At 42.1% G+C, this 15,083-nt stretch overlaps 1 pseudogene; it reads left to right on the top strand.

Annotated features, from left to right (window-relative positions):
- Positions 1-512: 512 nt before the first annotated feature.
- On the top strand, positions 513-10,763 carry LOC120027922 (annotated as a pseudogene).
- Positions 10,764-15,083: the final 4,320 nt, after the last annotated feature.

Consider the following 15,083-nt stretch of genomic DNA (forward strand, 5'->3'; position numbering starts at 1 on the left):
ATTATTATTATTATTATTTTTTACAAACAATTTGTTTGCCACGTTGTTGTCAACATTTGTAAACGAGTTGATTTTGCTTTTACAAAATATGCGTCAATGTTGATGCCTGGAATAGGTGTCCTACCCATTGCCTAATGCAATTCATGTAGCAGAGTTGTTCTAGTAAAACATATTGATGGCCCAAAAAGTCAATTATATTTATTGATTAATTCATAATTTTATTTGGTAAAATCTTAATTTCAAGTGTTAACGTTTTCGTACAGGCACTCTCTTTGGCCACGAATAGCGTCCTTTCTCTGGGAGCGGATTTCAAATTTCAAACAAGCTTGCCTTGTCTGTCAGGTTAGTGAAAAGGAAGCAAATAGCTGTTACATTTCAAAGTACCTCAATGAAAACCTAACTAGTTTAATTGCATGCATGATTTTAGTTTAATTAAACTCAGGATGTGTGTCCCTTAAGAAGTTAAAAAAGTCCACGCTAACGTTAGCTCTATGACCGATTAGCTCCCAGCTATGGATGCGGGTGAAAAACAGCCCACTTCTTCTGCAGATAGAATATCGGATACCTTCCTAAGGCCTGCCTCAATCGATGACATCGTTGTTTTGAAGCCCATCAGCCGTGGTGCCTTTGGAAAGGTTTACCTTGCACGGAAGAAATGTAATCCACGATTATATGCAATCAAGGCAAGACATTTCTAATTGTGGGTGGCGTAAACCACCAGTAACAGCTGCTAATGTGATGGAATTGGAAATAATGTTCAACTTTTTAAATGTTTTATATAATGGAAATGCCTAACTTACATTGACATTTTGAGGACAATGACACTTACTTAGCTGTATACTTTTCTCCAGGTGGTGAAGAAATCTGACATGCATGACAGAAATTTGGCAGGTCAGATGAAGGCAGAGAGAGACGCATTGGCCCTCAGCAAAAGTCCCTTTGTCGTACACCTCTTTTACTGTCTCCAAACAGCAACAAAAGTCCCTTTGTCGTACACCTCTTTTACTGTCTCCAAACAGCAACAAAAGTGTATTTGGTATGTGTCCCCGCCACCCCCAAAAAGATCAATGACAACAGTGAGTAGTGACATGTCACTCTTATAACTTTGGTATATTGCCTCTGTATGTGTTTATGCACAGGTGATGGAATACCTAATTGGTGGAGATGTGAAATCCCTTCTTTACATCTATGGATATTTTGATGAGGACATGTCAGTGAAATACATTTCAGAGGTGGCACGTGCTTTACACTACCTCCATCGCCATGGAATCATCCACAGGTACTTCTATGACTCCATCTTCAAGAAATGTGTGGGTTTTTATTTCACATTTTAGTATGATTTGAGTTTTGTATTCTGTTCAATCCTTTTAGGGACCTGAAGCCGGACAATATGCTTGTATCTAATGAAGGTCACATCAAGCTTACAGACTTTGGCCTCTCCAAAGTCAAGCTTGACAGAGGTATGTGCATAAACTGTAGGTTACATTAAACATTTTAATTATTTAGCAGACACTCTTATTCAGAGCGACTTACAGCAGCAATTAGGGTTAAATGCCTTGCTCAAGGGCACATCTACAGATTTTTCGCCTAGTCGGGTCAGAATTTTGAACCATCGAACTTTCAGTTACTGGTCAAAACACTCTTAACTGCTAGGCTACCTGCCGCCTAAACCAATGCATCCACCCCTATCCGCTTGCAGGCTTTAGTTTAGTTCTACATTTTTAATTCCTTTTCCTCACAGAATTGAGTCTTGCCGATATCTTGACAACCCCATCTTTGGCAAAGCCTAAACAGGATTATTTCCGCACCCCTGGTCAAGTCCTGTCTTTGATCAGCTCTCTTGGACTTGTAAGTGTAGTTCATTGCATTTAAGTAATGTATGTATTCATAGACAATACATCAGTCAGGATAGTAAACGTGATATTATTGGTTTGTGCAGATATAGTACATTGTTTCCTATTGCCATATTAAATATTTCTTCTGTGCTTTCATCCCATCAGACACAGAACACACCAGCAGTGGAGAGCCAGCGTCACAGCAGCACCTCAGCTGTGTTCAGCCCGATGTCATGTGGGAAAATTGATCAGCGGAAAAACTCTCTGTTCACCCTTGAGGAGACAGAAGGAATACCTGCATTCCCCTGTCTGCCATAGCCAGACATTGGGTATGTCTCTTCAAATCATATTTTATTAGTCACATCTGACGAATACAACAGGTGTAGTAGACCTTACAGTGAAATGCTGAATACAACAGGTGTAGGTAGACCTTACAGTGAAATGCTGAATACAACAGGTGTAGTAGACCTTACAGTGAAATGCTGAATACAACAGGTGTAGTAGACCTCACAGTGAAGTGCTGAATACAACAGGTGTAGACCTTACAGTGAAGTGCTGAATACAACAGGTGTAGACCTTACAGTGAAATGCTGAATACAACAGGTGTAGTAGACCTTACAGTGAAATGCTGAATACAACAGGTGTAGTAGACCTCACAGTGAAGTGCTGAATACAACAGGTGTAGTAGACCTCACAGTGAAATGCTGAATACAACAGGTGTAGTAGACCTTACAGTGAAATGCTGAATACAACAGGTGTAGTAGACCTTACAGTGAAATGCTGAATACAACAGGTGTAGTAGACCTTACAGTGAAATGCTGAATACAACAGGTGTAGTAGACCTTACAGTGAAATGCTGAATACAACAGGTGTAGACCTCACAGTGAAATGTTGAATACAACAGGTGTAGTAGACCTTACAGTGAAATGCTGAATACAACAGGTGTAGTAGACCTTACAGTGAAATGCTGAATACAACAGGTGTAGTAGACCTTACAGTGAAATGCTGAATACAACAGGTGTAGTAGACCTTACAGTGAAATGCTGAATACAACAGGTGTAGTAGACCTTACAGTGAAATGCTGAATACAACAGGTGTAGTAGACCTCACAGTGAAATGCTTACTTACGATCCCCTAACCAACAATGCAGTTTAAAAAAATACGGATAAGAATAAGAAATAAAAGTAACAAGTAATTAAATAGCATCAATAAAATAACAATAGCGAGACTATATACAGGGGTGTACCGGTACAGAGTCGATGTGCGGGGGCACCGGTTAGTTGAGGTAAAATGTACATGTAGGTAGAGTTATTAAAGTGACTGCATAGATGATAACAACAGAGAGGGGGGGGGGGGGGGGGGATGCAAATAGTCTGGGTAGACATTTGATTAGATGTTCAGGAGTCTTATGGCTTGGGGCTGTTTAGCTGTTTAGAAGCCTCTTGGACCTGGACATTGAGCTCCGGTAGAGCTAGCAGAGAGAATTCTACCTCTGTAAATGACCATGTGTTTCAGTTAAAAAAATATTTAACCAGATCTGTAATCAAACCTGTCTAGAGAGGGTGGGTTCTGATCCCTCAAAATGTTTCTAATCGGTCTTCCTTTTTGTTTTAACAGGACCCAACAGCTTTGTGTTCAGCCCAAATGCTTTGACCAAGAGCTTGACTCCCAGGCTGCTCAAGTCCAAAAGGAGGTTTGACACGATGAGCGCAGGCAGCAGCCAATCATGCCTCTTCCCCTCCACCACGGACTCCGAGGGAGGTGTCAGCCCACTATGGGAGGTAGAGCAGGTCAGAAGCCAGCAGGAAATACAATTGCTTTCATTTCAATCATATCTACCTCTGTATTTGTGGGTCACTAGAAGATGTATTGTTATTGTTTTCGGTTTGCTTTTCTAGAAGGAGAGGGAGAACTTCCTGCACCTATATGGTAGGAATACCAGTGAACCAACGAAAGGAAAGTCGACCTCTGATATGTGAATGCAGTGCCGGGGCTCGGCTCTGTCGTCGTTAGACAACTTAGACCTATGTGGACAGCTCCACCGAGAACCCAGTACTGGTGAACTGTCCAGGAAGGCCAAAGAGGAACCTCTTGCTTGGAAGAGGCTTCAGTTTAACGAGGTAGAGCAGTCTGCCCCACCACAGAAGCCTGATCTCTCTCAACCATTCAGAGGCTATGTTTCTGGAGTTGAAGGTCACTGTGCCACCGAAGGTAAACCAAAGGAAGGCCATGTTGTGGTAACCTCAGCAGGAAAGAGAGTGTTTGAGGAGGTGGAGAGAAGTTCTGAACAGTTGGAATCCCTTTCCAAGAAGAGCGACTCAGCGTACCAGAGGTGTTATGGCGTCCCAGATATTGCTTTGACGAATCGCACTGGTCTGACAGGGGTGTTTGCCAATGTCCATTTGGAGGTGTTTGGATCTGAGGGTCGAGAGACTGCTGAAGGCCAGGCCCCTAAACGCTCCAGTCCCATTGCTGTGGCTAAAAACCTCCTGTGTGAGTTGGAAGGACCAGCAGAGGGGGTCGTCATCGAAGGCACGTCATTTGGTGAAGACCACGAGCTGAGCAGGAGCCTCTGCGCTGACTCTGAGGGGTCGGCTCATGAAATGTCCATCGTCAACAGCCCAACCCCAAAGAGGTCGGCCCAAAGTGACAAAGAGGGGCATTGGGCATTGTTCGAGCTAGACGATAGACGATATGACCCAGCAATATCACCCAGTACCCCACTCCTTCCTCAGCCACCCATCTTCGCTAGTATAGGAACGGCAAAGCCGGGCAACTGGCTCACCCTGAGAGGAGGTGAATCCAAGCGCTCCTTCCCCGACCGAGTCCCTGAGTTGAACCCCAGGGTGGCCATGTCACCCTCGTTCCTCAAGCCCAGGAACGTGGTGGCCTTCCGGAGCTACTGCAGCTCCATCAACCACTCCAACATGTCGGGGAGCTCAGCCTGGGCTCTGTGGAGCCTATGGATATGGCCACCTCAGCCTCCTACCACAGTATGCCCGCTGCTGTCACACCAGTCCAGAAGAGACCCAGCTCCAACAACTCTCTCGATCAGGTAGATGCACAGTCAAATTCCAGGGGTGGTGGATAGAGTCGAGATTCAGGGGTGGAGGGTACTGGGCTAAGTTGAAAATGTAGGACCTAAATATAGCTTCAGAGAACTTACATTACACATGACACTTTATCAGTTATTTATTCATTTGTTTCCTAATTTAAGACCCCGCAGTCGTCAACCACCTCCCACACTCCGTTCAGGACCCCTAAGAGTGTCCGACGTGGTCCTGTACCCGTGGAGGGAGTACCGATTTTAGGCACCCCAGATTACCTAGCCCCAGAGCTGCTATTGGGGAAACGACATGGTAAGAGTTGACACATTTCTTGTTTGGGATATCAAAACATTTCTGAATGTGTCCCAGTCATATTTAAAGGTTAGAACTACCTTTCTATGTGTCCTGATACTTCCAGCTTGGAGTTGTATTTTTATGATAACATAGCTACAGTATTTCACTTTTTAATGTGTATAGTATTGCTTACTAGGTGTGTCCAATCAATTCTGTAACCACTTCCTCTTGTAATTAGGGCTGATTGGAAAAGCTGTTCAAAAGAGGACATTGTATTATTTCTTTGTACTACCTGACGAAGGCCATGTAGCCGGAAACGCGTCGGATTTTTACAACTTTGTTTCTATTGAACGTGCCATAACAAATAAAGGCATTTTAATTAATTATATGAAGAGTGCCTTGGTCCTCCTTTCTTTTTGATGACCAATTCACCTCTTTTACCAAAGAGCACCTTCTGTCTACCAAAACCTACTGATGTGTAACTTCTGTCTACCAAAACCTACTGATGTGTAACTTCTGTCTACCAAAACCTACTGTTGTGTACCTTAGTACCTTCTGTCTACCAAAACATACTGTTGTGTACCTTAGTACCTTCTGTCTACCAAAACCTACTGTTGTGTACCTTCTGTCTACCAAAACCTACTGATGTGTACCTTAGTACCTTCTGTCTACCAAAACATACTGTTGTGTACCTTAGTACCTTCTGTCTACCAAAACATACTGTTGTGTACCTGAGTACCTTCTGTCTACCAAAACCTACTGTTGTGTACCTGAGTACCTTCTGTCTACCAACACCTACTGATGTGTACCTGAGTACCTTCTGTCTACCAAAACCTACTGATGTGTAACTTCTGTCTACCAAAACCTACTGATGTGTAACTTCTGTCTACCAAAACCTACTGTAGTGTACCTGAGTACCTTCTGTCTACCAAAACATACTGTTGTGTACCTGAGTACCTTCTGTCTACTAAAACATACTGTTGTGTACCTTAGTACCTTCTGTCTACCAAAACATACTGTTGTGTACCTTAGTACCTTCTGTCTACCAAAACCTACTGTAGTGTACCTGAGTACCTTCTGTCTACCAAAACATACTGTTGTGTACCTTAGTACCTTCTGTCTACCAAAACCTACTGTTGTGTACCTGAGTACCTTCTGTCTACCAAAACCTACTGATGTGTACCTTCTGTCTACCAAAACCTACTGTAGTGTACCTGTGTAACTTCTGTCTACCAAAACCTACTGATGCGTACCTGAGTACCTTCTGTCTACAAAAACCTACTGTTGTGTACCTGAGTACCTTCTGTCTACCAAAACCTACTGATGTGTACCTGAGTACCTTCTGTCTACCAAAACCTACTGTTGTGTACCTGAGTACCTTCTGTCTACCAACACCTACTGTTGTGTACCTGAGTACCTTCTGTCTACCAAAACCTACTGATGCGTACCTGAGTACCTTCTGTCTACAAAAACCTACTGTTGTGTACCTGAGTACCTTCTGTCTACTAAAACCTACTGATGTGTAACTGAGTACCTTCTGTCTACCAAAACCTACTGTTGTGTACCTTAGTACCTTCTGTCTACTAAAACATACTGATGTGTACCTTCTGTCTACCAAAACCTACTGATGTGTACCTGAGTACCTTCTGTCTACTAAAACCTACTGATGTGTACCTGAGTACCTTCTGTCTACTAAAACCTACTGATGTGTACCTGAGTACCTTCTGTCTACTAAAACCTACTGATGTGTACCTGTGTACTTTCTGTCTACCAAAACCTACTGATGTGTACCTTCTGTCTACCAGAACCTACTGTAGTGTACCTGAGTACCTTCTGTCTACTAAAACCTACTGTTGTGTACCTGAGTACCTTCTGTCTACCAAAACCTACTGATGTGTACCTTAGTACCTTCTGTCTACTAAAACATACTGATGTGTACCTTAGTACCTTCTGTCTACCAAAACCTACTGATGTGTACCTGAGTACCTTCTGTCTACCAAAACCTACTGTTGTGTACCTGAGTACCTTCTGTCTACTAAAACCTACTGATGTGTACCTGAGTACCTTCTGTCTACCAAAACCTACTGATGTGTACCTGAGTACCTTCTGTCTACCAAAACCTACTGTTGTGTACCTGAGTACCTTCTGTCTACTAAAACCTACTGTTGTGTACCTGAGTACCTTCTGTATACTAAAACCTACTGTTGTGTACCTGAGTACCTTCTGTCTACCAAAACCTACTGTTGTGTACCTTAGTACCTTCTGTCTACCAACACCTACTGTTGTGTACCTGAGTACCTTCTGTCTACCAAAACCTACTGTTGTGTACCTGAGTACCTTCTGTCTACCAAAACCTACTGTTGTGTACCTGAGTACCTTCTGTCTACCAAAACCTACTGATGTGTACCTGAGTACCTTCTGTCTACCAAAACCTACTGATGTGTACCTGAGTACCTTCTGTCTACCAAAACCTACTGTTGTGTACCTGAGTACCTTCTGTCTACCAAAACCTACTGTTGTGTACCTGAGTACCTTCTGTCTACCAAAACCTACTGTTGTGTACCTGAGTACCTTCTGTCTACCAAAACCTACTGTTGTGTACCTGAGTACCTTCTGTCTACCAAAACCTACTGTTGTGTACCTGAGTACCTTCTGTCTACCAAAACCTACTGTTGTGTACCTGAGTACCTTCTGTCTACCAAAACCTACTGTTGTGTACCTGAGTACCTTCTGTCTACAAAAACCTACTGTTGTGTACCTGAGTACCTTCTGTCTACCAACACCTACTGATGTGTACCTTCTGTCTACTAAAACCTACTGTAGTGTACCTGAGTACCTTCTGTCTACCAAAACCTACTGTAGTGTACCTGAGTACCTTCTGTCTACTAAAACCTACTGATGTGTACCTGAGTAGCGCTTCCCTTCCTCCTATTTCTGAATGTGTGTTGGTATAACTGCTGTCATCTTCTTCACAACTTTACATGGAGGTATAAATATCTGTTGGAAAAATCAACAGTTCAGCCATTTTTTTTAAACAGAATTTTCAGTTTCAGGATATTGTAAATGTGGTAAGTTGTTCATAACCTTGCTAACGTTGCGAAGGGGGAATGCATGTGTTCTCAGCTTCGCTGCGTTGCATTCACGGTCTGCTACCAGAGGAAACGGCTGTTTGATTCAAAATGACATGGAGGGGTTTCAGAATGCTACTTCTGGTTCCCAATTGTACTTCCTGTTTTCGAAAATGATGTAATTGTGGCCCTCAATTCGGGCCGTTCCTGCATTTACAGGAAGCCCTCTTTATTCTGCTATTGGTCCACAATCAAGGCTGTATCTCAACCGGTGTTGATTGGGAGTCCCACAGGGCGGCACACAATTGGCCCAGCGTCGTCCGGATTTGGCCGGTGTAGGCCATCATTGTAAATAAGAATTTGTTCTTAACTGACTTGCCTAGTTAAATAAAGGTTAATGATGGCCTACACCGGCTAGGACTCCGGTACACAGGCGGGAGCACTCCAGTACAGTAGGTGGCGGTAATGTACCATAACGTTGGATGCCAACCACCAATAAACCTCACAGAAGAAGCGGGGGAAACGACGGTAGCTAGCTAGCTAGGACACCGGTAGACCAGTGTCTTTCTCCCCCTTTTAAAAATTCTAATACTTTTTATTTCCTGTTTGATCCACACATTAATCGCATAGACGATCAGGGGAAATCCAAAATATCATTAGTGTCACACAAGCATGAAGATGATGTGCTTGAGGTGGGGGGGGGGGGGGGGGGGGGGGGGGGGGGGTCCTGCTTATTCAGGAATCTCCAAATGCAGGAACACCCCGAGTTGCGTGCCTCAATCACACACTATTGTCTGCTTCTGGCACTCTGTATTGGGTTTGGACCCGTGTTGGGATTAAATTGAGGGAAATTGTAATGGGAAGCCATTTTCAGTGCATGGTGTTGAAGATTCTAAATAGGGTCATTAATGTTGGAGGATGAACATTCGTGACCGCTTGATGGGCCTAATTGTAATGGCATATTTTCAAGCTGATGAAATGTGTTAATTTGTTCATACATTGATATGGGTTTTGTCCAGGAATATGTTTGGTTCCCGACAGGGAACAGGTAGGTTACTTTCTAAATGTAATATGTTACAGTTAGTAGTTACCTGTCCCAAATTGTAATCAGTAATGTAATCAGATTACATTCAGTTACTTTTAGATTACTTTTCCCTTAAGAGGCATTAGAAGAAGACAAAAGTGAATGTTACCAATTGAACGACATCTATTGCAGGATAAATCAATGTTAAAGTTTACATAGTTGGCCATTTACTTTATGAGTTGTTTATGTAGGCTTCTTATCCCAAATTGTACATTTAAACACTAAACCTAATGTTGTCCAATTGTTTCAGTTCCTGCTTCCACTGCTGTAGAATAGAGGCACAGCCTAACAGGACAATAGCACAGTGACACTACGGTGATGGTATCTGAGACATGTATGTGACTAATCTCCGTTAAACCCAGAACAAAAGAAATCGTGGGTAATTTGGTCAGATATGTTTATGTACGGATTAATATGTGACCTACTGTCTCTTGCCCCCCCCCCCCCCCCCCCCAGACTGCATGGTGGACTGGTGGGCCCTGGGTGTGTGTCTGTTTGAGTTCCTTACCGGTGTGCCCCCCTTCAACGATGAAACCCCTCAGCTTGTCTTCCAGAATATTCTCAACAGAGGTACTTTCTTGCAGTTGTCTTTTTTATTGAGAAAATATTTAACTTTTCTGTGATATGTGGTTGTCTAACCTAGCTAGTTATCTTAATGTACTAACTAAGTCACGCTCGATAGTCTGCTCAATGACTAAAATGTAAATTATTATTATCGGTTATGTTTTCAGTGTAACATGCCTTTTACAGCAAAGTAAAATCGTGCATTTGAAAATGTTTTATAACGTTTTCTATCACCAATATTTTGTTTTTATGTTTCATTTCAGATATTCCATGGCCCGATGGTGAGGAGGAGCTATCCCAGAATTCCCGTAATGCCATAGAGATCTTAATCACCATGGACATGAACAAACGGGCTGGATTCAAAGGTAAAGGGTTTGTTTTACCAGTTTAAACAGTGATAATACCATTCCATTTGAAATGGACCATTTGGATGTATAATGATTCCATTTTTTTCTGCTACAACCATATTTGTTTTTGTTTTCTGCATCAGAACTTCGGAGCCACACTCTGTTTGCGGGTTTGGACTGGGATAACCTTCAGAACCAGACCATGCCCTTCATCCCTCAGCCAGAGGACGACACTGACACGTCATACTTTGAAGCAAGAAACACTGCACAGTACCTCGATGTCTGGCTTCAGTCTGTAGGTTTGTTCTCCAGGGTTGGGGTCAATGCCGATCAATTTAGGAAGTACACTGAAATTCCAATTCTCTTCAAATTAAAATATATATATATATATATATGAGATTTTTTTTGTGTGAATTACTGTTTTTAAATATTTGTACTGTCTGTCGACTGTCTTTTCATCCACGTAGCACCATGTTTCACTGCTCTTCTATGCACTAACTACTATGATGGAGTTCTTTAAATTAAAAAATATATATATTTGACTTTTATTTAACTAGGGCAAGTCAGTTAAGAACAAATTCTTATTTTCAATGACGACCTACCGGGGAACAGGGTTAACTGCCTTGTTCAGGAGTAGAACGACAGATTTTTACCTTGTCAGCTCGGGGATTCAATCTTGCAACCTTTCGGTTACTCGTCCTACACTCTAACCACTAGGCTACCTGCCGCCCCTACACTCTAACCACTAGGCTACCTGCCGCCTCCACACTCTAACCACTAGGCTACCTGCCGCCTCCACACTCTAACCACTAGGCTACCTGCCGCCTCCACACTCTAACCACTAGGCTACCTGCCGCCTCCACACTCTAACCACTAGGCTACCTGCCGCCTCTACACTCTAACCACTAGGCTACCTGCCGGCCCCTTCTTCATGCAACGGGTCATATACACTACATCTGTATGCGTAATCTTCACAAAATGTGTAGATTTCTTTTTAACATATTTTTATTTGACATGTTATAAATACAAATAAAACAGTTGTGTGAAGTGATAAAGTGTATTTTTTTTCTTCTGTGAAATATAAAATGAAGGAAGAAGAACACAAACATTCTGAAGGAGGAAAAGATGGGTTCGTTTTGTATTATTTCGGCTGGTAGTTTTAAAAGCAGCACTAGAACCAAACTGGGTCCCTGAAAATTGTGCACAATTCTGTACAACTTCATCCATTTCGTATGTTATTTTACGTCTTGCAAATTCGTATGATACTTTTGTGTGTGTGTGTGTGTATATATAGCGTATGTGGACACCCCTTCAAATTAGTGGATTCGGCTATTTCAGCCACACCTGGTGCTGACAGCTGTATAAAATCGAGCACACAGCCATGCAATCTCCATAGACAAACATTGGCAGTAGAATGGCCTTCCTGAAGAGCTCAGTGACTTTCAACATGACACCGTCATAGGATGCCACTTTTCCAACAAGTCAGTTCGTCAAATTTCTGCCCTGCTAGAGCTTCCCCGGTCAACTGTAAGTGCTGTTATTGGTAAGTGGAAACGTCTAGGAGCAACAATGCCTCAGCTGCAAAGTGGTAGGCCACACAAGCTCACAGAACAGGACCGCTGAATCGCGTAGTGTGTAAATATTGTCTGTCCTTGGTTGCAACACTCACTACCGCGTTCCAAACTGCCTCTGGAAGCAACGTCAGCCCAAGAAATTCGTCGGGAGCTTCATGAAATAGGTTCCCATGGCCGAGCAGCTGCACACAAGCCTAAGATCACCATGCACAATGCCAAGCATCAGCTGGAGCAGTGGAAACGCGTTCTCTGGAGTGATGAATCACACTTCACCATCTGGTAGTCCAACGGACACATCTGGGTTTGGCGGATACCAGGAGAAAGCTACCTGCCCCAAAGCATAGTGCCTACTGTAATGTTTGGTGGAGGTGGAATAATGGTCTGGGATATTTTTCATGGTTTGGGCTAGGTCCTTTAGTTTCAGTGAAGGGGAATCTTAATGCTACAGCATACAAGAACATTCTAGATGATTCTGTGCTTCCAACTTGGTGGCAACAGTTTGGGGAAGGCCCTTTCCTGTTTCAGCATGACAATGCCCCCGTGCACAAAGTGAGGTCCATACAGAAATGGTTTGTCGAGCTCGGTGTGGAAGAATTTGACTGGCCTGCACAGAGCCCTGACCTCAACCCCATTGAACACCTTTGGGATGAATTGGAACGCCGACTGCGAACCAGGCCTAATCGCCCATCATCACTATTGCTATTTTTAATCAGGGAGTCACATTGAGATTTAAACATCTATTTTTACAAGAGAGCCCTGTATACTTTATAATAAAACTTACACGTGTGTATAGAACAATATAATTCAGCACACAACAAATAAACATATTTAATAAAAGCATGTGGCTGAATGAAAGCAAGTCCCTGCAGTAATGTTCCAACATCTAGTGGAAAGCCTTCCCAGAAGAGTGGAGGCTGTTATAGAAGCAAAAGGGGGGACCAACTCCTTATGGAATGAGAAGGTCAATGAGCAGGTGTCCACATACTTTTAGTAACTTAGTGTATGTTATAAATTCCAATTTGTAAAATATTTTACGAATTTGTATGTTCACATCCCATTCTATCTCTCTAAGTGCTTGTGGTCAGATCTGTGTGAATCCCCATAAGAGGAATTTGTTTTAAGTCACACAAAAAAAAAAACATGTATTCAATTTATACTAAACAAGAATATAAAACACAACGTGACAATTTCAATGATTTTACCGCGTTACAGTTCATAAGGAAATCAGTCAATTGAAATAAATAAATTAGGCCCTAATCTATGGATTTCACATGACTGGGCAGGGGCACAGCCATGGGAGGGCGTAGGCCCACCCACTGGGGAGCCAGGCCCAGACAATCAGAATGAGTTTTTCCCCACGAAAGGGCTTTATTACAGAAAGAAATACTCAGTTTCATCAGCTGTCAAGGTGGCTGGTGCATGATGATCCCGTAGGTGAAGAAGCCTGATGTGGAGGTCCTGGGTTGGCATGGTTACACGTGGTCTGCGGTTGTGAGGCCAGTTGGATGTACTGCCAAATTCTCTAAAACAATGTTGGAGGTGGCTTATGGTAGAAAAATGAACATGCAATTCTCTGGCAACAGCTCTGGTGGACAGTGCTGCAGTCAGCATACCAATTGCACGCTCCCTCAAAACTTGAGACATCTGTGGCATTGTGTTGTGTGACAAACCTACACATTTTAGAGTGGCCTTTTATTGACCCCAGCACAAGGTGCACCTGTGTAATGATCATGCTGTTTAATCAGCTTCTTGATATGCCAGATCTGTCAGGTGGATGGATTATTGTGGCAAAGGAGAAATGCTCACTTAATAACAGGGATGTCAACAAATGTGTGCACAACATTTGAGAGAAATAAGCTTTTTGTGCGTATGGAACATTTCTGGGATCTTTTATTTAAGCTCATGAAAAATGTGACCAACACTTTTTACACGTTGCATTTATATTTTTGTTTAGTATATTCTCAATCACATGCAAACAACAATCTAAGGCAGAAAAGGAGAGAAATATTCATATTTAATAGAAAGTTTAACAAATCAATGGCTGTGAAAATATCAACTCTATAGCAAGTGTACATTTTATGATACCTACATTATTTTGATATTTATTCATATACTACATCAATACATTAGAATGCAATTAAAATATTGCACTTTTGTCAATATAATGTTCTTATCTGGTCTGTACAACTATTATTGTATACAATTTACACTAAATGAACCAAACTCCATTACATAGAAAGTATTCGAAACACATGTTAGAAGCCAAACACAACCATTGTCAGACCTCCATGGACAATGTTCCTTTACAAACAAAAAAACCCCACATTGCTACATTAAAACATACACTATGGTTCAAAAGTTTGGGGTCACTTAGAAATGTCCTTGTTTTTGAAAGAAAAGTACTTTTTTTTTGTAAATTTAAAATAACATCAAATTAATCAGAAATACAGTGTAGACATTGTTAATGTTGTAAATGACTATTGTAGCTGGAAACGGCAGGTTTTTAATGGAATATCTAAATAGACGTACAGAGGCCCATTATCAGCAACCATCACTCCTGTGTTCCAATGGCACGTTGTGTTAGCTAATCCAAGTTTTTCATTTTAAAAGGCTAATTGATCATTAGAAAACCCTTTTGCAATTAAGTTAGCACAGCTGAAAACTATTATTCTGATTAAAGAAGCAATAAAACTGGCCTTTAGACTAGTTGAGTATCTGGAGCATCAGCAATTGTGGGTTCGATTACAGGCTCAAAATGGCCAGAAACAAAGACCTTTCTTCTGAAACTCGTCAGTCTATTCTTGTTCTGAGAAATGAAGGCTATTCCATGCGAGAAATTGCCAAGAAACTGAAGATCTCGTACAACTCTGTGTACTATTCCCTTCACAGAACAGCGCAAACTGGCTCTAACTAGAATAGAAAGAGGAGTGGGAGGCTCCTGTGCACAACTGAGCAAGAGGACAAGTAGTTTAAGAAACAGACGCCTCAAAAGTCCTCAACTGTTAGCTTCATTAAATAGTACCTGCAAAATAGCAGTCTCAACGTCAACAGTGAAGAGGCGACTCCGGGATGCTGGCCTTCAGGCAGAGTTGCAAAGAAAAAGCCATATCTCAGACTGGCCAATAAAAATAAAACATTAAGATGGGCAAAAGAACACAGACACTGGACAGAGGAAGATTGGAAAAAAGTGTTATGGACAGACTAATCTAAGTTTGAGGTGTTCAGATCACAAAGAAGAACATTTGTGAGAAGCAGATTTTTTTTTAAAGA

The sequence above is a fragment of the Salvelinus namaycush genome, chromosome 33 (assembly GCF_016432855.1).
Source record: "Salvelinus namaycush isolate Seneca chromosome 33, SaNama_1.0, whole genome shotgun sequence".
NCBI classification, from domain to species: domain Eukaryota; kingdom Metazoa; phylum Chordata; class Actinopteri; order Salmoniformes; family Salmonidae; genus Salvelinus; species Salvelinus namaycush.